Here is a 24,648-nt window from a genome sequence, read left to right as displayed (position 1 = left end):
GCAGATTAGATATATGGTTTTTAAAGATCAAGGGAGTAGACTGGAGAAAAGTTGAGGTGAATATGATCAAAATGCAGTGTATGCATGTATAAAATTCTCAAAGAATATTAATAAAGATTAAAAGGTTATTTCAGTAGCCCAGACAGTACTTAATCACTGCACTCCTACCATGTAAACCCCTTTATTGTATAGTCAACTCAAATATTCTATTAGTCTCACAGAATTCTAAAAATATAGGGGCTGAACTAGATTTGTGACCAAAAACTAAATAAAATGAAAGCCACATTCTGTTGAAAATCCTGAGGAACTAAGAGTATCTAAGTCTCAAAAGTGCTTTCTCTTAGGGCTGGAGAGATCAGTGGTGAAGAACATTTCTTAGCCAGGCAGTGGTGGCGCATGCCTTTAATCCCAGCACTCTGGAGGCAGAGGCAGGCAGATCTCTGAGTTCAAGGCCAGCCTGTCTACATAGTGAGTTCTAGGACAGCCAGGGCTACACAGAGAAACCCTGTCTCAAAAAAAGTTACTTGTTATTGCAGAGGTTCAGTTCTCAGCTCCGTCATGGTGGCACATAACCATCTGTAACCCCAGTAGTTCCAGAGGATCCAAAGCTCTCCTCTGGTATCTGTGGGCACCAGGCACATACAGTACACATACATATATGTAGGCAAACCACTAATACACATAATAAAATAATCTTTTTTTTAAAAAGTGATCTTGCTCCTTGAATTAAGGTCTTGAAGACACAAAACTTCTCATACTTTTGTTCAATTCCTTTGGAAGGCTAGGCAAAAAAAAAAAAGCCCTTTTAATCTTTAACCAATGGGGAATAAATACACTGAAACACTTCTCTGGATCAATCTAAGTTAGATGGAAGGGTTACTTCCATCTTATTCCTGAAAACTAATGACTAGAAGACATTAGGGGTGTTCTGTAGCCTGAGTTTTTGCATTTAAATTGTTCCAGAGCACAAGGGCAGAGAAAAATTCTTCATAGAAGCAGAGAAAGCATTTCCAGCCCAGCCACCCTTAGTGATTGCTATAGACAAAATATTCAGCTTATATTTGTAATGCTGTTTACAGATTCAAAGCACGATAAGAATCTGGTGACGTAACAGAAGGCATTGTTTTGGTGAAAGTATACTGGTGGAAGTTCACCACTGTCTCATGCTCTCTATTTTACACTTCAGCAAGTGTAAGAGATCTGCCTAAGGTCATTAACTAAATGATGCCACCACAAACACTCTACTCTCAATCCCCCAATATCCCAAAGATTCCCAAATTCCCTTCAGCTTCCACATATGCATACATGTGCCCACCATCTCCAGCTAGGGTATCTCCCACCACCTCATAGACACGATGCCAGCAACTCCAGCAAAGCACTCCTATTATAAAACAGAGCCATCTGTCTCTGATTGTCGGGTGTGGAGAACTGAGCTCGGTTTCAACTCTTCCCTAACCACTTTACTAAATTAAGCTGCTACTTTTTTTTGATAATAAAGATCTACTAACCACACAGATACATCCATCTACCTTTAAGCTTTACTTAGCTCTCATCACCCTCATCATTCCAGTATTTGCCTATAGAATTTTCCTCCCTCTAGTGCTTAGGTTTCACTTCCTTTTTTTACTTTTCTTTTCTTTTTGATTAATTTTGAGACAGGGTTTCATTGTGTAACCCTCGCTAGCCTAGAACTAGAAATCACTATGTAGATCAGTCTGGCCAACTTCTCCTGCCTCTGCCTCTCTGGGATTAAAGGTGTATGCCAACAAACCCAGCTCATTTCCCTAAACTCAGGCTGACCCTGAACTCAATCATTCTGCCTGTGCCAGCTGAATGCTAGATTACAGGTCTGTGCTACCACACCTGGCATGAGGCCCCATTTTGAAGTTGATCTCCCTTGTCTGCCACATCTTACTTAGTACTTTTTTGGTTTTTTTCGAGACAGGGTTTCCCTGTGTAGCCTTGGCTGTCCTGGACTCACTTTGTAGACCAGGCAGGCCTCAAACTCACATTGATCTACCTGCCTCAGCCTCCTAAGTGCTGGAATTAAAGGTGTGTGCCACCACGTGCGGCTTTTTTAACATTTATTTTATTTATTTATTATGTGTATGGTGCTCTGCCTGTATGAATGCCTGCAGACTAGAAGAGGGTATTAGATCACATTATAGATGGTTGTGAGCCACCGTGTGGTTGCTGGGAATTGAACTCGGGACCTTTGGAAGAGCAGACAGTGCTCTGAACCATTGAGCCATCTCTCTAGCCCTTACTTAGCACTTCTAAGTCTTCTGTAATGTCTAAAATATTCATGATAACAAGTGAAACAATCTTCCCAACCCTGCTGCCCATTTGAAATAAACATGAATATTAGACATAGCGCACCAGTTTCCCTGGCATTCTTGAGGTGCTTACAATTCAACTTCACTTCCCCTAAGGCTCTCTAACAGTGAGACTTTGGCTTGTGTACTTTTGCTCACGTTTTCCTTCTTTCTTGATTTCACTGACAGTGGCCTCTCTGAAACTAACCATGATATTCCTTTGTCTATTTCACTATAGTGCCAAAAGAAATGCCTTTTGTGGGCAGCTTGGCTGACAATGAATGAAAAATCTCCGAAGACCACAGATCCTTGGGGACAATGAGTCAGAGGTAAAGCACTCTGACTTTCATACTCAATGATGTCATTAGAGAGAAGTCTGACATTCAATACTTACTTACTGAACACTCTGTGTGCCAAAGTACCTCACAACAGCTTCCTAATTTGTCTTTAAAACACTAATATCAGATAGTAAAAATACTAAAAGTTGAACTCTTGATTTTTTTTTTTTTTAATTCCCAGAAACTCTGTATAAACTTGAGTTGATTTTAGAGACCTGCAGTAATTCTTGTCGAGGGAAAAGAGGGTAAAGGAATAGGATTTTAAAAGTAAAATCCAACAACCTGGGCTTTCAACAGACATAGATGTTATTTATTCAAACTGTTTAAAATAATCCATCTCCTTTAATGGATGGTTTTCTCAATTGTTCTACAGAATCTACAAAACACAGGAAGAGAAACAGTATGATTAAGAGTGCCAGATTGGGGCTGGAGAGATGGCTCAGAGGATAAGAGCTCCACCAGCTCTTCCAAAGGTCCCGAGTTCTAGTCTCAGCAACCACATGGTGGCTCATGACCATCTATAATGAGGTCCAGTGCCTTCCTGTGGTGGGCAGGCACACATGCGGGCAGAATACTGTATAAATAATAAATGTTAAAAAAAAAAAAAAAGAGTGGCAGCTTGAAAACCAGCCCTGGTGCAAGGAGCAATGAATAGGAGTACATACCAAGACAAGGAAACACCTGGCGGTACCCTCACAACTCTAGTACTCTTGGTTCTTAGGGACTTGAGCTGCTCTTCAAAACTTACTGTTCCCTTCTTTTTCAGATTTCACACCTTTCAATGATACAACAAGCTGTACCAGAAGCATGACACTAAAGCAACAGGGTTTTGTAACAAGTTACAGACACAGGGCTAAAGAACTACAGAGTGAAGTTTGCAGTCACCTTTTTTCAACTCAAAGACAAAAACTGAGTGTTGTTTTAATGTCATGCCCAGAAAGACTTCTATGAGAAGGAGTCTAGATTAAATACTCTGCTTAAGAAGGACACAGAGGCCTAGACTTGAAATTCCAGCACTAAGGAGAGACACAGACAGAGGCAGCAGCAGGATGATGATTTGAAGCCATCTTAGGAAACCACTGAGTTTCAGTCTGGGCTACATTAAGATCCTATCACAAGAGGGCTGGAGAGATGGCTCAGAGGTTAAGAGCACTGGCTACTCTTTTCAAAGGTCCTGAGTTCAATTCCCAGCAACCACATGGTGGCTCACAACCATCTATAATGAGATCTGGTGCCCTCCTCTTCTGGCGTGCAGTTGTATATACAGGCAAAACAATGTATACATACTAAATAAATCTTTAAAAAAAAAGATTCCATCTAAAATGGCTCAACAAGTTTGGGGCTCTTTCAGAGGACTGGGGTTTGGATCCCAGCACCCACTTTGAGTGGCTCACACCTGCCTATTACTTCAGCTCCAGGGACTCCAAAAACCTCTTTTAGCCTCCATCAAAACCCATATGTGAGGCTGGAGAGATGGCTCAGCAGTTAAGAGCACTGACTGCTTCTCCAAAGGATCCGGGTTCAATTCCCAGCATCCACATGGCAGCTCCCAACTGTGTGTAACTCTAAGATCCCACAGACATGCATGCAGGCAAAACACCAATGAACATAAAATAAAAAAATAAATTAAAAGAAAACATATGCAGCTGGGTGCCGCGGAGACCACCTATAATCTCAGCACTTAAGATGGCAGAGGCAGGCAGATCTCTGCCTCAGCCTCCTGCACTTTGGGGACATAGGCTTGACCCACTCTGCCTAAATTTTGTTGTTTTAGGATTTAAAAAAAAATTTGTGTGTTCGTGCGTATACATGCATGTAGATGCCTGTACTTGCGTGTGTGCTATGTGCCTACTGAGTCTAGAAAAGGGGATGGGATCCTCTGGAGATGGAATTAGAAGTGGTTGTAAGGTTTCTGATATGGGTTCTGGGAACCAAACTCTAGTCCTCTGTAACAGCTGCAAGCACGAGCCAGACGTGGATCTCTGAGTTCAAGGCTAGCCTGGTCTACAAAGCGAGTTCAGACAGCCAGGGCTGTTACACAGAGGAAACCCTGTCTCAAAACAAACAAACAAACAAACAAACAGAAAGGAGTTGCAAGCACTCTTGACCACTGAACCATCTCACCAGTTCCAGTTTTTCCCCTGAAGATTTATGTGTGTGCGTATGCGTATGCCACATGTATGTGGGTCTTTTTGTTTTTTGAGACAGGGTTTCTTTGTGTAGCCTTGGCTGTCCTAGACCAGGCTGGCCTCAAACTCACAGAGGTCTACATGCCTCTGCCTCCTGTGCTGGGATTACAGGTGTGTGCCACTGTGCCCGGCTTATAGTTTTTTGTTTGTTTTGGCTTTTTTTTTTTTTTGAGACATAGCCTCACTATTACACAGCCCAGTCTGGTCACAAACTAATGACCTTTCTGGTTCAGTCTCCAAAATGCTGTTATTACACGCAAGTACCAGCATGCTAGGAAAGAGTTCAATTTCTTAAGTAAATATTGACAACATCATTCATTCCAAACATTTAATTGCCTTCCTACTTTGCAGGGATATTGTAATTCTGCGATTAAATTGTATAGCCAGAACGCAAAATAGACAATCAATAAATGAAGGCCATTTTCTCAGATTCCTTCTTTGGTATTTAATCAAGTTCCTGGGATCCTGCTGTTACAAAGGCATAAACTCAAATTGAGTTCAGAATCAAATTCCAAACTTACTACAAAAACTCAGCTGCCTGGAACTAAAGTGAGCGTTACTCAAGCTGAGACTGGTGGCATAGCCTATAATTCCACCTTCTAGGGCGGTGGTTCTCAACCTGTGTGTCACTACCTTTTGGAGGTTGACCAACCCTTTCACAGGGGTCACATATCAAATATCCTAAATAGCCGGGCTGTGGTGGCGCACGCCTTTAATCCCAGCATTTGGGAGGCAGAGGCAGCCAGATCACTGTGAGTTTGAGGCCAGCCTGGTCTACAAAGCAAGTCCAGGACAGCCAAGGATACACAGAGAAACCCTGTCTCAAAAAACAAAAACAAAACCAAAAAAAAACAAAATATATATCCTAAATATCAAATATGCATGCTCTAGGGGATGTATACAGGGTACAGGGTACAATCTCAAGATAGAGCTCAGGCACTTAAAGGGGGCCTTGGGGAATATCTCAATGGTAGATCACTTGCTAGAATGTAGGAGCAATCCCTATTACCTAAAAAAATATAATATATACATTTACTCAGGCCATTCAAGGTTATTTAACACTCTTGTCTCAATTATTTGAGGGTGACTGTGAATTATGCTGGCTTAATCAGCATAAAGATCTTGGAATTCACAAAACAGTTCAAAACCTGCCAGCTAGTCATCTCTGTACCACAAAAAAACTAGCAGATAGATTACAAGGGGATAGAGCGTCTTCAGAGATCACCGCTCTTATTTTTATAGTTATACAGCCTTCACCACAGATTCCAGGCAAATCACATCTATAATTCTTAATACCGTTTCTAATAAATGGAAAGTTTGATCTATGCCATGCTTATCTCAAAAAGGGTCCAAATAAAACAAACAAGTGAAACAGACTGTTCCAACTGTCATAAAAACAGAGTATTGAAAAGAATCAGCAATTATCCAAGGAGAAAAAGCATAGAATACCCAGAACCCGGTCCTACCCAGCCTTCAGGCAGGCACTCAGTTTCTTCTTGTTGTTGTTTTTTCAAGACAGGGTTTCTCTGTGTAGCCTTGGCTGTCCTGGACTCACTTTGTAGACCAGGCTGTCCTGGAACTCACAGTGATTTGCCTGCCTCTGCCTCCTGAGAACTGGGATTACAGGCGTGGGCCACCATGACTGGCAAAATGCCTTTTTAGTAATTTGTTAATTCTAAACGTGGAGATCTGGATCGGCAGGATAGCTCAGCAGGTAAAGACACCTACCACCAAACCTGAGCATTTGAGCTCAATCCCTAGAACTCACATGTTGTCCTCTCACTTCCAGATATGTGCCAGTGATAAGCTCATACACATAAAATCAAGGTGTGGTGACGCAAGCCTTTAATCCTAGCTCGGAGGTATAGGAAGGGGGATTTCTGTGAGTTCAAAGCCAGCCTGGTCTACAAAGTGAGGCCAGGACAGCCAAGGCTACACAGAGAAACCCTGTGTCAAAAAAAACCAAAATAAATAAATAAAATGTAGATTTAGGGGTTTGAATAGTAAAAAATTTATTATACTCAGCTACTTAAGAGGGGCAGGGTGAGCCAGAACCTGGAAACAGCCTAAGTGTCCCTCAGTAGAAGAATGGATAAAGAAACTGTGGTACATTTACACTATGGAATACTACTCAGCTATTAAAAACAAGAAATTCAGGCGGGCGTGGTGGTGCACATCTTTAATCCCAGCACTTGGGAGGCAAAGGCAGGTGGATCAATATGAGTTCAAGGCCAGCCTGGTCTACAAAGAGAGTCCAGGACAGCCAAGGCAACACAGACCCTGTCTTGAAAAACCAAAACAAACAAGCAATTTCTGAAATTTGTGGACAAATGGATTGAACTAGAAATGATAATAAGTTAACCCAGAAAGAGTCAAATGGTATATACTCACTTATATCTGGACACTAGCCCAACGGGCATGTCCCATGAAAGTCTTCACTTACCAGGAAAGTGGGACAGAGGGGAAGACTTCCTATTGGGATTCTAGGTGAGAGAAGCAAGAGAGAATGAGGAAATAGAAGGATCCAGCGGGTCCTAGAAACCTACAAGTAGAACATTATGATGGGCAGATCTGGGCCCAGGGGTCCTGCTCAAACTATGGCACCAGCCAAGGCCAATACGTACAGTAAACTTCGAACCCCTACCCAGATCTAGCCAATGGACAGGACATTCTCCACAGTGGAGTGGAGAGTGAGGACTGACTTTCACACGAACTCTGGTGCTCCATACGTCCCCTGGATGGGGAGGCCTGGTGGCACTCGGAGGAAGGATAGCAGGCTACCAAGAAGAGACTTGAAGCTGGGCGTGGTGGCGCACGCCTTTAATCCCAGCACTCGGGAGGCAGAGGCAGGCGGATCGCTGTGAGTTCGAGGCCAGCCTGGTCTACAAAGCAAGTCCAGGACAGCCAAGGCTACACAGAGAAACCCTGTCTCAAAAGACAAAAAAAAAAAGTCTTGATACCCTATGAGCATATACACGGGGAAGGAGGTCCCCTCAGTCACAGTCATAGGGGAGGGGAGTAAGGGGAAAATGGGAGGGAGGGAGGAATGGGAGGATAGAAGGAATGGGATAACAATTAAGATGTAATATGAATAAATTAATAAAATATATTTTTTTAAAAAGAAGGGGAGGATATGCACTAACTAACGCATTCTACCAAAAGAAAGTGCAATTAAAGCAGAAGACTGGGCTGAGGATGTAACTCAGAGGCATATAGCTCTGCTGGCAGACTGAGTGCATGCCTGGGTTCCATCCCCAGGACCAAATAAACCAGACATGGCAGTGCACACCTGTAATTCCAGCACTAAGGAGATACAGGTAGGAGGAGTTCCAAGATCAGCCTCAACTACATAGTGAATTCAAAGATCACCTAAATACCTGGTAGCTTGTCTGGACAGTAAATAAAACCAAAGGCAGAAGTCAACATTTTAAAGCACAAGTCTCAAAATGGACCACAGCCAGAAATCAACACCCACAGAATGCTTCTGTTTAGCTCCCATACAAGGTTTTCTTGGCTTGGTTGGGGATAGTGTTTTTAACATTTTAAAATTTAACCTCCAGCACTTAATGTGGACATTTCAATCCAAGTTTCTAATTCCTACTATTACTCTTTTTTCTGGTAAAAAGTTAGACCCAACACCACCAGGCACATACTCCTAAGAAGATGACCACTGCAGCCCAGTGTGACTACTTCCTCCTAACTGTGCTCCCTAGCCTTCTCCACTCTCTACTCAGACCATTTACACACAGGCATCTAAACTGAAAGATGCTCCAGACTATAGCTCTTGCACAAAGCTGATTTATGGAGGCAGTGAACTCTAGGAATTTTCTCTCAATAGTTCTGCAGGGATGACAAGTAAAAGACAGTATTAGTTTTTGTGAGGGATGGAGGAACAGGAGGATACAAGTGATGGGATAACAATTTAGATATAATCTGAATAAATTAATAAAAAAAGCGAGAAAAAGTTTTTGTAAAAGAGTGGAACAAAAATGTTTTTAGCCACCATTCATAACAGCCTAAAACCTAGATCAACTCAACTACCACCAATTGGTGAGCAAAGAATCACTGTGGTAGCCACAGGATGACTGACAAGAACCAAACTGACACACAGGGGATCTCAAGAGCATTAGAGGTCAGACTCAAAAGACAGTGCAGTGTATGACTTCATATATATGAAATTCCATTGCTGACCATAACAAGACAAAGCAATTTCATGCCTGGGGCCAGTGGTGAGGGAGGAGGTCTAACCACAAAGGAGGCACTATGAAGTACTGTACAGTGACAGGAATATTACAGAGTTAGTCTTAGCAGTCTACTTATTAAAACTGAAAATTCTATGAATGTTGTTCCCTTCTTCCACTTTTTCTCAGAATAGGCAGTGCTGGCTCTGAATGAAGTTTCATTGATGTGGCATTATTTAATAATGCTAACTTTAAAGAGGTGTCTAACTGGTCATGGAGGCACATGGCCAAAACTTCAGCACTCAAGAGATTATGCAGAAGGGCTGCCACAAGTTCAAGGCCAGTTTGGGCTACAGAGTGTTTCAGACCAACCTGGGCTACATTATGAGACCCTGTTTCAAAAAGCAAAGTAAGGTAGGTGTGGTGGCATACTCCTTTAATCCCAGTACTCAGAGGACAGGTGGATCTCTGTGAGTTCTCAGCCAGCCCGGTCTACACAGTGAGCTCCAGGCTAGCTAAGGCTACATATACATAGTACAAATAAGTCAGAGGAAATCTTGTAGGAGTCAGTTCTTTTCCACCAGTGGAGTGAACTCAGAGTATCTGGCTCCTCAGCTCCCTCCATTTGCTTTGTATAACACGGACAGAATGCTAGAAGCCTTGCTGTTTTAAGGTATTCTGAGCCTTTGTTCAAAAGATGTATTTATTATTTTTCTGTGTACAAGTGTTTTTCCTGGATGTGTGTCTGTGCTCCAAATGCGGGGAGTACCTGCAGCAGCCAGAAGTAGTGTAGGATCTCCTGGAACAGGAATTAACAGATAGTTGTGAGCTACCACGTGAGTGCTAGGAACTACATGGGGGTCCTCTGCAAGCACAGCCAGTGCTCTTAGCCACTGAACCATCGCTCGAGCCCTTCTACACTGAATCTTATGAACAGACGTCCCTAGCCCTTCCCCATAACCATATGGACTTCTTTTTCTACTCTTGTAGTGTTTCAAATTCCTCAGTGAACATCAAGTCTGTAATAGAGAAGGTGACATGTCTATCAGGATGAGCAAGCAGCAACAAAGTAGTTTATTTAGAGCAGCACCTCAAACCCTCAGACACAGTATTGTACTCAAGAAGGTATATGGAAACACCCAAGAAGCCAGCTTGTATGGAGTGGTGGTGCGCATCCAGTACTCAGGCACTTACATCTCTGAATCCAAGGCCAGCCTGGTCTACAGAGTGAGCTTCAGGACATCCAGGACTATGTAGAAGAAAAACTACAAAAAATTATCTGGAAAAACTAAAAGATTAGCAAGCTTACCCGAGCACTGTGAGACTGGCCTTTAACCCTAGCATTCTGGAGGCAGAAGCAGGTGGACCTGTCAGTTCAAGCCCAGGCACCATTACATAGTTAGACCTTAAGAAAGAAAAGATAGTTAAGTGAAAACATAACTCTGTTACCAAAGATATTGAAAGGACAATATAGTGCCTGCTGCTGTAATCACAGCACCTGAGAAGTGGAAGCAGGACTATTGGGAGTTTAAAGCCAGTCTGAGCCATACAGAGTACAAGCCTAGCCTGAGATGGTCTCCAAAAAGACAGATGAGAAGAAAGAATTGGATAACTGGAATTAATGTACAGCATCTTAGAGAACTGCTTACAGTGACTTCAGATACAGATTTTTGGGGGAAAGGTCATAAACTTGGTGAAAAGCAGAGAAGCCGTGGCCAGTGATGGAACAGACCAGTCCTACAGACATAAAGTAACAATGAAGTCCTCTGCATATCTCCTCGTCTACTTAGTCCCACAGGTGTGACTCAGACTAACCAGCAAGAACGATCTTACAGGCCTGGCAAGATGTCTCAGTAAATAAACCCGGGCGTGGTGGCACACGCCTTTAATCCCAGCACTGGGGAGGCAGAGGCAGGCAGATCGCTGTGAGTTCGAGGCCAGCCTGGTCTACAAAGCCAGTCCAGGACAGCCAAGGCTACACAGAGAGACCCTGTCTGGGGGGGGGGGGAGATGTCTCCACCGGCCCTCAGTTTCATCAGTAGGACCCACACAGTAAAAGGAGAGGATCAACTCCTACAAGTTGGTGCCTGGTCTTCATGTGCATGATATAGCACCCGTGTGCCTGGACATACATTTTCAATTATAATTTTTGAAAAAGAATTTGTGTTCTCCACCCCCAAGGAATGACCTTGCTATATCTAAAACAAACAAAAAACAAAAACAAAAATAAAAACAAGCAAAAACAATTACCACAAACCAGATCTAGCATGGTGGCACATGCTTTTAACCCCAGTGCTTAGGAGGCAGAGGCAGGCAGATTTCTATGAGTTCAAGGCAGCCTGGTCTACACAGAGTGTCCCAGGACAGCCAGGGCTATTTAGAGACCTGCTTCATTCCCGATCCACACACACATGAAAAAAAAGAAAAAAGAAAAACATCACAAACCAGTAAGGTACAAGGCTCTTGTGAACATGGTAGTAAACACATATAATCCCTCAGGAGAAAGAGAAAGGCAAGAGAATCAGGAAATCAAGGTCATATTTCAGGTCATATAATGACTTTGAGGTCAGCCTGGCCAACTGGAGATCCTATCTCAAAAACCACGCAAAAACAACAACAAAACATGTTGCAGCCCAGTTCAAAGCCAGCCTGGAATACATACCAAGATGCAAGTCTCAAAAAAGGGAGGCAGAAGCACCTCTAAAACAAACAGGACTAGCTGGGCAGTGGCGGCGCACACCTTTAATCCCAGCACTTGGAAGGTAGAGACAGGTGGATCACTGTGTGTGAGGCCAGCCTGGTCTACAAAGCCAGTCCAGGACAGTCAAGGCTACACAGAGAAACCCTGTCTTGAAAAACAAAACAAACAGGACTATACCAATAGTTACTTCAGTTTCAAAACATCTAAATGGGTATTTAATATTCTAAAATAGGACTGTGCCCTACGTTTCTACAGTGGAACTTTTTCAAGGCAAGAAATATATGTTAGGCTACTGATCCAATACTATCTGACGTGTGTATTTACTCCTCTGCAATTCCCTACCACTCGAGCACTTCAAATTCAGGCAATGTCTTCAAACAGAGGTTAACAATGGCTATGGGCTACCAACAGGCACAACTTGCTCTTGTAAATAAAGTTTTATTGGAATATGGACCAAGTACATTCTATATGCTATCTTTATGTTAGCCATCACAATACAAACTGCAGAGCTGAACAGTCATTATAGAGATTATTAAACATTTACTATTTAATCCTATACTATAAAAAGTTCAGGGGGCTAGAGAGATGGCTCAGAGGTTAAGAGCACTGATTATTCTTCTAAAGGTCTTGAGTTCAATATCCAGCAGCTACATGGTGGCTCGAAACTATCTATGATGAGATCTGGTGCCCTGTTCTGGCCTGCTAGCTCACATGCAGGCTGAATACTGTATAAATAATAAATAAGTATTTTTTAAAATTCAACAATTCTTACCCTTGGATAGTTAGAACCAACAACTAAACACTGTGGTGTATCAATATGACTCCAGGAATGCAGGAGGCTAAAGCAGGAAGATCATGGGGTTCAAAGCCAGTCTGGGCAACAGCAAGACCACACCTCACAGGACCAAACAAAAAGGTGTGACAGATTTATGACCAGCCAATTTGCTTGCCTTGAATGTCATAAAAGTCAGGGAGACCTTTCCAAAACATCCAGTACAAACCTAACTGGAAATAAGCCTATGCTAAGGAACCTCAAAAATCCTATCACCAACCTTGACTAAAATCAAGCTTTAAAACCTAATGGTTAGCTGGGCGTGGTGGTGCATGGCTTTAATCCCAGCACTCAGGAGGCAGAGGCAGGTAGATCACTGTGAGTTCCAGGCCTGCATGGTCTATAAAGGGAGTCCAGGACAGCCAAAGCTATATAGAGAAACCCTGTCTCAAAAAACAAAAAAACAAAACAAAACAAACAAAAAATCTAATGGTTAATTTAGTTTTACTATTTTAAGAACCACTTCACTGCTAAGTGTGTGGTGGTGCACACCTTTAATCCCAGCGCTCAGAAAGAAGAGACAGGCAGATCTGTTAGTTCAAGGCCAGCCTGGTCTACATAGTTCCAGGACAGCCAGGGCTAGAAAAATATCACACTAATACAACTGAGATACAATGTTTGTACTCCCACTGTCCCTTGTATTTAGTCACCACAACCACCACCAAGGACCTTAACAGTTATCCTTTTTTTCTCTAGAACTCACACCAACCAAACAGGTTATTTTCTTCATCTAAGTTTTAGTTTGTTATGAAGCATTCAGAATGACAAGGCAAATAGAGAACACAACATTGCTTCTGGAAATATCTTTTTGTTTTGTTTTTGTTTTTTTGAGACAGGGTTTCTCTGTGTAGCCTTGGCTGTCCTGGACTCACTTCGTAGACCAGGCTGGCCTAGAACTCGGTGATCCACTTGCCTCTGCCTCCTGAGTGCTGGGATTAAAGGAGTGCGCCAACCACGCTCGGCCTTGGAAATATCTTTTTCTATTCTTACTATACTGAAAATTCCAGAGCTAGGCACAGTGGTACTTGTCTGTAGTCCAAGCATGGAAGAAATGCTTGAGGCCCAGGAAGAAATGCTTGTAACCAACTGGGTTACAAAGTGAAACTCAGTCTCAATAATAATAACAATTTTTTAAAACCCCGAAGATTACTAATTTACTTACTTACAATTTTTAAATCCCAAAGTATACTAAGCATATCAAAGAATTTAGGCCAAAAATAAACTCTTGTGTATATATTTGCTATTCTTAAGAAATTATTATATAAGCAACGAAAACTGACTTTTCAAACAAAATGACAATGAAAACTGCCTTGAGTAAGTATCCTGGGTTTCAGTGAAGCAATTCTTGCTTGGTTTTAACTTCAGTTCTATCCTTTTATAACTGATTATGGCAGACTGGGACTTATCAATGCAATACAAAGTGACAAATTATAGGGCTAATATTTTATTTACTATAAAATGTGTATGTAGCCGGGCCATGGTGGCCCACACCCTTGACCCCACCACTTGGGAGGCAGAGGCAGGCGGATCTCTGAATTCTGAGGTACAGAATAAGTTTCAGGACAGCCAGGGATACACAGATAAACCCCATCTCAGAAAAAAAGAAACAAAAAGTTAAACTTAAAAATACATCGAATAACCTGGGGTTATACTTTTGCAGTTCTTAACAAAACCAAGGGTCAGTTACATAGGTTATAAGCTCATGTTAACAGAAGCCTAAATAAGCATTTAACAAGGCTAACATGGTGCCAAAACAATCCCAACACAAATAAGTGTTCTAATTAAATATCCACATTACTTCCCCCTTTGGTGTTCTCTCAGCTATTTTAGATTAGATAACACTGAAAATAACAATTTAAAGTACAGTCAAGTGGCAATCATTTTACCATAAATCACAAGATTTTTTTTTAAAGTCCTATTTTCTGCATTTAAAAAAGAAGTCAGGCCTTGATGATCCTTTCTCACCTGCTGGAACTGGAAAGACAAAAGTCCTACAGACTCTCTCAGACCTAAATACTTTTCTCAAAGCTCAGTTTTCTCATGAAGTTGGTGTGTGCCAGCTTCCAATTTATGAGAGCAAGAAAGGCTCTCATAGCGCCCAGCCCTCAACTTTGCTTTTCGGTCTTGGTTTTCTCTTTGCAAAAACAAACAAACAAAACAAAACAACAACAACAACAAAAAACAGAAAAGCAGAAGTTCCTCTGACTGACTACCTCTCTCTACCCGCGGCCTGGTACGAAACAGACCGCTAGTTACCGAAATACCTCTTTAAGGTAGTCTTAAGACTCAAAGCCTGCTCAGAAACGGCAGAACGGTTTGCTCCCTTGGGTTAAAGGAGGGCGATTACAGGGTTTGGCGGCAGGATCTGTCAAGCAGCAGAGGGCCGAGCAAGAGGGAGAAGCCAGAGACTAAGTAAGCTCCATCTAGTCCCAGGAACCGCCCCCTGGGAGGCTAGACAGCCCTCGGTACTTCCCGGCCCGCCGTCTCCACTCGGGAGCCCGCAGAGCCGGGTCAGGATCCTCCGGACGGCTTCCGGGTCCACTGGGACTCCGGCCGACACCCTGCCCGCCCCCGGCCCGGCTCCCGCCCTTTGCCCCGTCTCCGCCCCGCTCAGTGACAACCCCCCCCACCCCCCACCCCCGCCAGCCCTCGTCCCCTCCCATCTAATATGGCCGCCCCGCCCGCCCCACCCCCAGCACAGCCGAACTTCCTGGGGGCCCGCGGCACCGCCTCCCTGCGCCCATTGGCGCCGCGGCCCCCGCTCGCCTCCCTCATTGGACAGCACCGGCCGCCACTCGCCAACGAGGGCTCCGCCCCCGGGCCTTTCAAGCTGCTTAGAGAAGACATATAAACAAATCCCGAGAGGGAGGCCCCCGTCTCCCGCCGCCTCCGGGTAGGGGCCGGGCGGGGGAGCAGCAGCCCCACAACGCCCCTTGCCCCTCGTTTCCCCGGCCCGCGCCTCCGCCCCCGGCCCTCCGAGCGCCAGCCGTGCCGGTCTCCCTCACACGCCCCTCTCCTCCCCTCCCTCCCGGCCCCTCCCACCCGCTCGCCGCTCTTGACAGGCCGGTTGCCGGCAGCCGCGGCCCCCCGCTCCCGGGAGCGCAAAGGGACGGACCCTAGCGGGGCCGCCAGCCCGGCCGGCTTTTATGTAACCGTCGCGGGGCCGCGGGGGCAGCCCCGGCCGGGCTCGCACCGGCGGCCCCGCTCCGCGCGCCCTCGGCCCGGCGGCCCCCGCCCCGCTCGGCCGGAGCCAGGCACCCGCGCCCCCCACGCCCGCGGCCCTCCGCCCGCCGCACCCCGCCCGCCCCGTGCCGCCGCTCGGCGCTCACCTGAGGCTGAGGGTGGCTCAGGCTCTGGGTCCGGCCGCGCTGCGGCGGCCACGGCCCCTCTCCATGCTGCCTCGGGTTTGTTTTGTTTATGTCCTTCCTGACGGGTTCCCGGAAATCGCGTGACTCGCCCCCCTCACGTGGGTCGCGGCGAGGAGGAGGAGGGAGGCGGGGGCCCGCCGCTCCAGGCCAATCGCGAGGCGCCCTGAAGTCCGGCCAATCAGGGGCTCGGCCCGGCCGGCGCCCTGTCACGTGACACTAGAGGGGCGGGTTGCCGGGGAAAACCAGGAAGAGAGGGCGGAGCGGGGGCTCGGAGACTGCTGCTTGAGCGTGGGCGTGGGCCGCCGGCGATGGAGAGCGGCGAGCTCGTGTTCGTGCGTGACGTTCTTTTCAAAGGCTTCCATATTCAGCCTGCAGGCTCACAACTACGATGAGGTCCAAGGAGTCCGAATGCCCACTTTACAGTTTAACTGAACCACGGGGCACTAGAGGAATATTAATAAGTAGGGGGCTGCATCGACATTCTGTCTGGTTAATGACATTACTGTTCTCCGATAGAATTGGCCTCATCAGCTAATATTGATTGAGTCTGGACCCCCGCACCCTGGATCAGCTGCGTGCACCCTTGAGATAGGACTTATATTCACCTGTACTGTTACTAGATGCTCAGTCTAACCCGTGATCCCGTTGATTGGCTTATGCCTCTGAATCCTGTTGACAGTTTATTGGATGTGTAGTATGTGGTAGGTTCATTATCTCAAGTAGTTCTCCCAACAAACACATGCAGTAAGAGAACCATTTTTTCAAAAAGAAAAAATAAATTCTCAGTGAAATTATTGTTCAAGGGAATAATAGCCTACCTAATTATCACAGCCTGTGTTTCCAGAATTCTCTTTATACTCAGGATCCTCCTGTCTTAGTCGTCTGGGTGTGGGGTTCCAGGTCTGTACCCGAACACACATATGAACAGAGAAAACATGTTAAGGCATAGGAAAATAAGATTAAAGGGCAGAGAAACGTCATTAGATTTCCTCCGAATATCAGAACTTGGGAGTCGTTGACGCTGAAAATGCGGCTTCGAAGCGAGGGTTGGGGGGGTAGAGTGGTTGACCCCTGTGATCTCAACACTCGAGAGGTGGAGGAGGGTTTGAAATTTATTCTTACCTACACCAAGTTGCACGACAGGTCATAAGACCAGGTCTCAAACCACCCATAACCTCCCACCTCAAAATAAGGAAAGCTACCCCCATAGATCCAGGCAAGTGATAGAGTCCTCAAACTTCCTAATGCTGCGGCCCTTTAATGTTCCTCATGGTTGTGGTGATCCCCCAACCATGAGATCATTTTCATTGACACGTCATAACTGTAGTTTTGCTGCTGTTATCAATCGTAATGTAAATATCTATGCTTTCTGATGGTCACTGTAAAAGAGTATCAATATCACAATCATGCACTGGATGGGATGTTGACACAGATCTAGGCCTCCAGCACTGGGGAGCCTGAGGCAGGCAGGTCTCCATTCAAGGCAAGCCCGGGCTATGTTGTGATTTGCTCCCCGATTCGAAAGCAAATAGCAATGGACTTGGGAATAAAAAAGTTTGCCTAGATCATAATCCTGAACAAGGTCGGGTGGGACTGGCAGTGCCACTCATCCCCTACCCTCCGAGCAGACATACAGCAGGTCACTGTGTTACTAGCTTAGCAATAACCTGGATTGGTATCCTTGCTACTCCACATGGGAACCAGTACAAGTTATTTAAGCTCGATGAAGCTAAATGCCTACCTTTGTTTAAAAAAAAAAAAAAAAGGATTGAGGTTGGGTGTGGTGGTGCATGCCTTTAATTCCAGCACTCAGGAGGCAGAGCCAGGTGGATCGCTGTGAGTTCGAGGCCAGCCTGGTCCAAAAAGAGAGTCCAGGACAGCCAGGGCTACACAGAGAAACCCTGTCTCCAAAAACAAAAACAAAAACAGGAGTGGTGTGAGAACTGGGCGAGATAATTCACATAGGGTTGCTAAGATGGCTTAGTGGGTAAAGCACTTGTCACCCAAACATGAATTTGAATCCCCAGAACCTATGTAAAAGCCAGCCAGCCGGGCACGCAGTTATGATGAGATCCTATCTCAAACACGGTGAAAAGCAAGGCTGGACACCCAAGGCTGGACACTGGAACACATGTGCATGCCTACATTCACACACATGGGTCTGAGCACACACACACATATACTATATACACACATGCATATATAATATAAAATAAAAGTAAAAAGATTGTTTAAAAAAATAAGCCATATAAAGCACTTCCCAGAGTGCCAGGTATATGCTTAGCACACAATAAACAGTAGTATTAGACTATTCCAAGTGCTATTAGTATTAGTATTAGACTATTGGAAGACCAGCTCTAAACTAAATAGCAAGTAAAGATAACTCCAGACAACGCAGCAATATAACAGCCACTAGACCAAGCTAACCTCAAACTTGTGGCAGTCCCTCTGCCTCTGCCTCCTGAGTACATGTATTACAAGCATGAAACACCATGTTAGGCTAAATCAAAATTTTTTAATACTCCAGAGTAATAAGTAACTGTAGATACATAGTAAGAAAGTAAAACAGTAAACCTCTCTCCCAGAATGTCAACCGCAAGTGGGACCACAAGCCGGGCGTGGTGGCGCACGCCTTTAATCCCAGCACTCGGGAGGCAGAGGCAGGCGGATAGCTGTGAGTTCGAGGCCAGCCTGATCTACAAAGTGAGTCTAGGACAGCTAAGGCTACACAGAGAAACCCTGTCTTGAAAAACCAAACCGAACCAACCAAACAACCAAACAAACAAAACCCCAAGCAGGACCACAGTACCCAATGATGCAATGAGTAGTGCACGGGGACTAAAAAGTCCGGCCATAGCTCTTTGTAACTTTCCCCATTAGGTGGAATTGAACATTGAAAATCCAACAGAAAAAAACTGGCCTGAGAAGTTGGAGCCAGCCAGGTTCCCAGGTTCACGCTTTAAAATTCCAGGAGTTCCATCCTTGCTTAGCCTCCCACAGCTCTGTGTTTGGGAGCTTTCCAGTGGATGGCTCGCCCTGCTGCTACTACAAATCACCTTTCAGACACAGGTATTTACATAGCTACCAGGCAACACGTTCATCTCCTCTCACGGCTCTGCCATTGGTGGCACCTGCCGGCCACTTACACTGTCAGCCAGCCTTTGTGGTTTCTGTTATCTAGGAAGGGACAGAGTTTTGGCCAGTGGAGACTTTCCACCACTGTTTGTTACTGACTGTATCCTGCTCTGAATGGAATGAAACCAAGAGCTCCCAAATGACTGGTGTTTCTTTGGCCTTTATGCAGCCAGATTCTACCACAAAGTTGGCAGATAAGACTCGGGGATGGTGCTGGCTTGAGAGTTAGAAGGTTTTTATTCTAGCCACAAAGTGGTGACCAGATGACATTACCACTTCCAAAAGTGTGTAACAATGTTCCCTCTGGGAAATATATGTAGTAGAACACCCTGAATCAGAAAAACAAGATTTAACACAAAGATGAGACAATAGCACAAACAAGAGATAGCATTGGATGCTACTAAATTCTTCAGAGTAATTTACTTTTCAACGTGGTATAATATTCAAAGGCTCAAAAAGAGCCAAGCATGGTGCCTTGTGCCTCTATTCTAGCAGGGTCAGTCTGGACCACATAGCAAGTGGTATCTTGTCTCAAAAATAATCAAAAGGTAACTGTGCAGACTTCATAGGGGTTCTCTGTAGACATGGACATCTCTCCCACTTTACCCTTCATGTGCAGGAGGCTAAAGCAGGTGAGTTGCTTGGCTCCAGTGCTTTAGGGCCAGCCTGGCTCACACAGAGTGTTTCTCTGAGTTTCTCCCTCTCAAAATAAAATGACTCAGGGCATGGTGGTACACACCTTTAATCTCAGCGCTCAGGAATCGGAAGCAGGAAGATCTATGTGAGTCCCAGGCCAGCCTGGTCTACACAGTGAATCCCAGGCCAGCCTGGTCTACACAGTGAATTCCAGGCTAGCCAGGGCTATACCCTAACTTGAACTATAAGACCCAAGGCAACCAGGATTTCAGACTGTTCCCCATAAGAAATCCAATCATTCTTTCGGATCACGCATGCTCAACGGAGGAATCAAAAACAATGCTGAGCCATGCAAGGTAGCGGTGGACAAGTGCAACTGATAATTGAGATGACATGAAAAACAGACAAATTACTTTTTTAAAAAAGTTGTCAAAAGTCTTTCATTTTCTTACTATTTTTGGTTGATTAGAGACAGGGACTTATATGGCTGAGGCTGTCCTTGAACTCCTGATCCTCCTGCCTCTGCATCCCAAGTTCTGGGATTGCAGATGGACACCACCAGCCCTAGCTCTACACTGCCTTGTGACCTAAAGATTGCACCCATGTGTGACTCCTTATTAGCAGACTGGGTTCTGTTTGCTGACTCTGCACACATCTTTTTTTTTTTTAAAGCGTCGACCTTTTGGGACTAAGTGTTTCTCTCTGGACAAGTCTAGACTGTGGGATACAGTCAGATGTCACAGCTTCAAAAGCAAGAGTAATTAACTCAAAGCTGGAAGATCTCCAGGAAAAGCTGTCTGACATTGGGCACTCTCCCTGCCCCCTTTTTCCCCAAGAGAAGATGGCAGTATCGCTGAGTAGTCTAAAAGAGACTCATTGATGCTAGTCGTTGGCTCTCATCTGTCATTCATCTCATCTAGAAAGTACTCCTGGGGGGGGGGCTTCATCCTCACTGTGACTTCTCAGTGGGACAGTGTCCTTATGTGATAGCTCTGAGGCCCCATTTCTTATTTCTCCCTGAAAGTGCCAAGCTCAGCCCCAAATACCCCATTATTTACCTGCCCTGATTCCCCCAGCCTACCCCACACTCAGCACTGCCATAGCTTAAGGCAGACTTGTGGATCTGATGAACAGACAAAGATCTAAACCCTAGCCTGCCGTCCAAGGTTCAAGATACCCTCCCCCTCCGTGCGGTCTACTTTGCCCTCCCTCCTCTCCTTTTCCTCCGTTCCCACCTAAGCACAGCATGCACTTCACTGCCTGGGGTTATTCAGGCCGAGTGTGCTGGTGTTCATGTCTTCAGTGAGCCAAGTGGGCATATACACTAGTGTGCTACGGGGTTAAGCATCCAAGCCTATCTTTCCTGACAACACAGGGAAAGGAGAGAAATAGACATTTGTTTGCAAAGTACTGAATGTATACACGCGACACACTGTCCTCACCCTGAAGGACCTCGGAACCTAGTGAAAGAAAAAAATGACAGAATTCATGAGAAGGGTCCCTCATGGTGATGGAAGAGGGGACACAGCTCAGGGCCCTGTTCTGTTAGGTCACTTGGGCAAATTACTACACCCGTGATACTTTGTTCCTCTTTTCCCCTGCCTCACAGGTTGATCTGACAGACCAAACGGAGGGCTTTTGTGCAGAAGAGACTTCCCATGTCTGCCTCTCAGGGAAGCATGCGACTAGAAACTTCTTAGAAGAGAGGCAGTTAGAAAAGAAACATGTCTCCTGGCAGCGAGGCGGCAGCAGGCCGCTGAGCTTGGGCTCTTATCTTCCCGCGCAGCATTCTTGTCAAAATTGTTTCATCCCTTTTGCTGACTGAACACTCCTGGGACAATGAATTGGGTTTTTAATTTTGTTTTATCAGTGCTGAGCTGAACATACACTGTTCGGATCAGTGGCTGTAAGTGATAGCAAACCGGGAGGCCAGGCACTGAGAACAATCTAGCGTTTGTTGTAGAAAGCCTCCCTACACACAGGTACAATAAGACACTCTGCTGGCAAGGCCAGAGTGGGAGGATTAAAGCCAAAAGTGGAGGGACAGATGATAAGAGGCAGAGGCGGGAAGCCAGACTCACAGCCAGAATAGCTTGTTGAACTAAGAGAGGAGGCTCGTTCCCCCAAAAAACAAAACAAAACAACAACAACAAAACAAAACTCTGACTGGTGTAACACTGCAAGGCCAGCTTCTCAAGAGCAGGAAGTAAACAATTCAGAAAGGTTTCTAAGGGAAAGAACACAAAGCTAAGAGAAGGGAGGGTAGAGCAAAGGTCTCTGCAAACAAAGGTTTAATTTAGTGCAAAGTTACAAGCTGCCAGCTTTCCATGAGAGATGAGAACACTCAGGATGCGATCATCAGCTCGGTTTTTAGATTTTTGTTTTCACAAAGCCTAGGCTCACAACGTGTAATTAATGGGTCCGGCATTCCACACCTACAGCGACGGGTCACAAACACGATTCCCAGACCCAGTAGCGATTGCAGATTCAGGGATTAGCCTACAAGCGATCTCCCTAGGTCCCAGCAGGCAGAGTAGCCAAACAGTTCCCTACTGCACCTGCTAGGACTGCACTGAAGAGCGCCCTCCTTCGGTCAGCAGGAAGACTCAGCCCACAGAGCTGGCAACTAGCACCTGTCTACTGGAGGCAGTCCCCTCTCAAAGGAAGAAGCCGCCTCTGTGAGAGCAAAGTAATGATGGAATTGCTGTGGGAATTAGAGCAAAGTACACAGCGGCTACCCCTCCTCTTACTAAAGGAGGTAAGGACAGGACAGGATCTAGGCGCCTGCAAACACTGCCGGAGAAGGGAGGAACCACTGAGGGGGCGGGGGGACTTATCTGTTCGGAGGGAGGGTCTCGCTAACTTAGAAGGTGGTTCTATTAGGGAGGAAGCAAAGTGCCACGTTGCTCTTTGCCCTGCTCCAACACCCTTTAAGTCCGGCAACACAGGCCAGGCGTGGTGGCGCGTGCCTTTACGCCCAGCAGAGGCAGAGAATCCCTTTGAGTTCGAAGACAACTAGGGCTACACAGAGAAACCCTGTCTCGGGGGGGGGGGGGGGAGGCGGGGAAAAAAGTCTGGCAACATACACAACCAGCTCACACTTGGCAAGTGCTGCCTAGATGTTAGCTATTAATATTGTAATTATTATTTTGAGGTGCAAAGGCTTGGCTCTACTGTGCTAGTAAAGTCCCCTAGCTCCTTTTTTTCTTTTCTTTTTTTTTTCTTTTGGTTTTTGGTTGGTTGGTTGGTTTTTGATTTTTTGAGACAAGGTTTCTCTGTGTAACCTTGGCTGTCCTGGCCTCCCTCTGTAGACCAGGCTGGCCTCAAACTCACAGAGATCCACCTGCCTTTGCCTCCCAAGTGCTGGGATTACAGGCGTGCACCACCAGAACGGGCACCAAGTTCCTTTTTATTCTTAGTTTGGAACAGGGTCTCACTAAATTGCACAAGCAGGCCTCAAACTTGTGTTCCTCTGGCCTCAGCCTTCTGAGAAGCTGGGAGTAAGGCGTGCACCACTCCAACTGGCTGCTGTTACTAGTAAGGATGGTTCTGGACATTTCAGGGGGCCTAAAGAAAGCCAGAGACACTGGAATTTGTAGATGGAGCTTCAAGAGAGACACTCCTGTACACAGGACCAGTTATAATCTTCAGAGCCAAATAAATGAAAAGACAAGGACCCTTGCTCTAAAACGCTTGAGACTGCCAGCCTGTCCTGGTAATTCAGGACTGCCATCTCAAGATGCTAGGGATGCTGGCATAGGAGGGTAAGTTTAAGGACAGGTGGAGGTAGGGAACTGGGAATACAGCTCAGAGCCTAAGCACTTGCCTTACCCCAACACGTGCACAAAGCTTTGGGCTCCGCACTAAGCACAGTACAAACGGAAAGGAAGAGAAAGGTATCATTACAACTTTCAACCCAGGGAAGAACATCAAAAAGTCGCTCTAACTTTAGACCACTGTGACACTGCTTTGCGTAAACTCAATTCCCAAAGACCACAATTTCCTAAATTCAAAGTCATCTCCCATGGGATTCTTTCTTCCCATAGTAAGTTTCAAGTCAGTGAGCTCTGCTGAGAGTGTGGGGAATCAAATACTCGAATAGGCCAGCCGTGAGGGCTTACTCCTGGAATCCATGCAGGAGGCTTTCTAAGTGTTCAAGGCTGGAATCATCTACTCCATGAATTCTAAGCCAGCCAGGGCAACATAGTAAAATCTTGTCTCAAAAGAACAAAGCTAAAACTTGGTGTGGTGGTACACACCTTTAATCCCAGACAAAGGCAGGCAGATCTCCGTGAGTTTGAGGCCAGCCTGGTTTACAAAGTAAGTTCCAGGACAGCCAGGGCAGTTATACAGAGAAGCCCTGTCGTGAAAACAAAACAAAACAAAACAAAAAAATGACAAGTATGTTGACAAAGATAAGCAATGATTGCTGTGAGAACCCAGAGGGGCCAATTACCTCCAGGTGAGAGCCTGGGCTCTACAGAGCTAAGCTGAGACTAAGGAGGTGTTCTGCAGAGGGTAGACACTGGCCTAGAGCTCAAGACCCTTCCCCCCTTAGTCACCGTGAGTAGCTGGAATTACAGGCATGTGCCATTATGTCCAGCCCCTGTAGGCTTCCCACAGGAGGCACTGCATATGTTTAGGCATGGGCGGATGTGTCTGAGCTTGGGAAAGCTGGAAGACCAAGCAATTGAGAGTAGAGACCATGACTGATCACCGGGAGGAATTTTACCCTGGAACAATGTCAAGGACACTGAATGGCAGCCTTGGGCCCTAAGATCAGACTCTCCTGGGTCTCAGTTCATGTGTTTATGTTTTAATTATTATGTGTGCATATGTGTGCATATGTGTGTGTGTGTGCACTTGGGAGTGTGGGTGTCCACGGAGGCCACAGTAGGGCACTGGGCCCCTGGAGCTGGGAAGTTGTGAGTGGCCTGGTGTGAGTGTCAGGAA

General features: G+C 45.6%; 1 protein-coding gene across 7 annotated transcripts in view; it reads right to left on the bottom strand.

Moving 5' to 3' along the window:
- CREBRF (CREB3 regulatory factor) overlaps positions 1 to 16,015 on the bottom strand; it is a 75,333-nt gene extending 59,318 nt beyond the window's left edge. For 4 of the 7 annotated variants that reach the window (XM_084763851.1, XM_084763855.1, XM_084763857.1 and 1 more), the window contains exon 1: positions 15,886 to 16,015. The gene's annotated coding sequence lies outside the window, so the exon portion shown is untranslated. Of the gene's footprint in view, positions 1 to 14,521; positions 15,106 to 15,885 lie in introns of those variants that run through there. The other 3 variants (XM_084763854.1, XM_084763853.1, XM_084763852.1) reach the window with 3 other exon arrangements.
- Between the last annotated feature and the right edge of the window lie 8,633 nt (positions 16,016 to 24,648).

The sequence above is a fragment of the Acomys minous genome, assembly GCF_964271855.1.
Source record: "Acomys minous genome assembly, chromosome: 16".
In the NCBI taxonomy this organism is placed as follows: domain Eukaryota; kingdom Metazoa; phylum Chordata; class Mammalia; order Rodentia; family Muridae; genus Acomys; species Acomys minous.
Note: the sequence above shows the minus strand (reverse complement) of the source record. Positions and strands in the feature narration are given on the sequence as shown.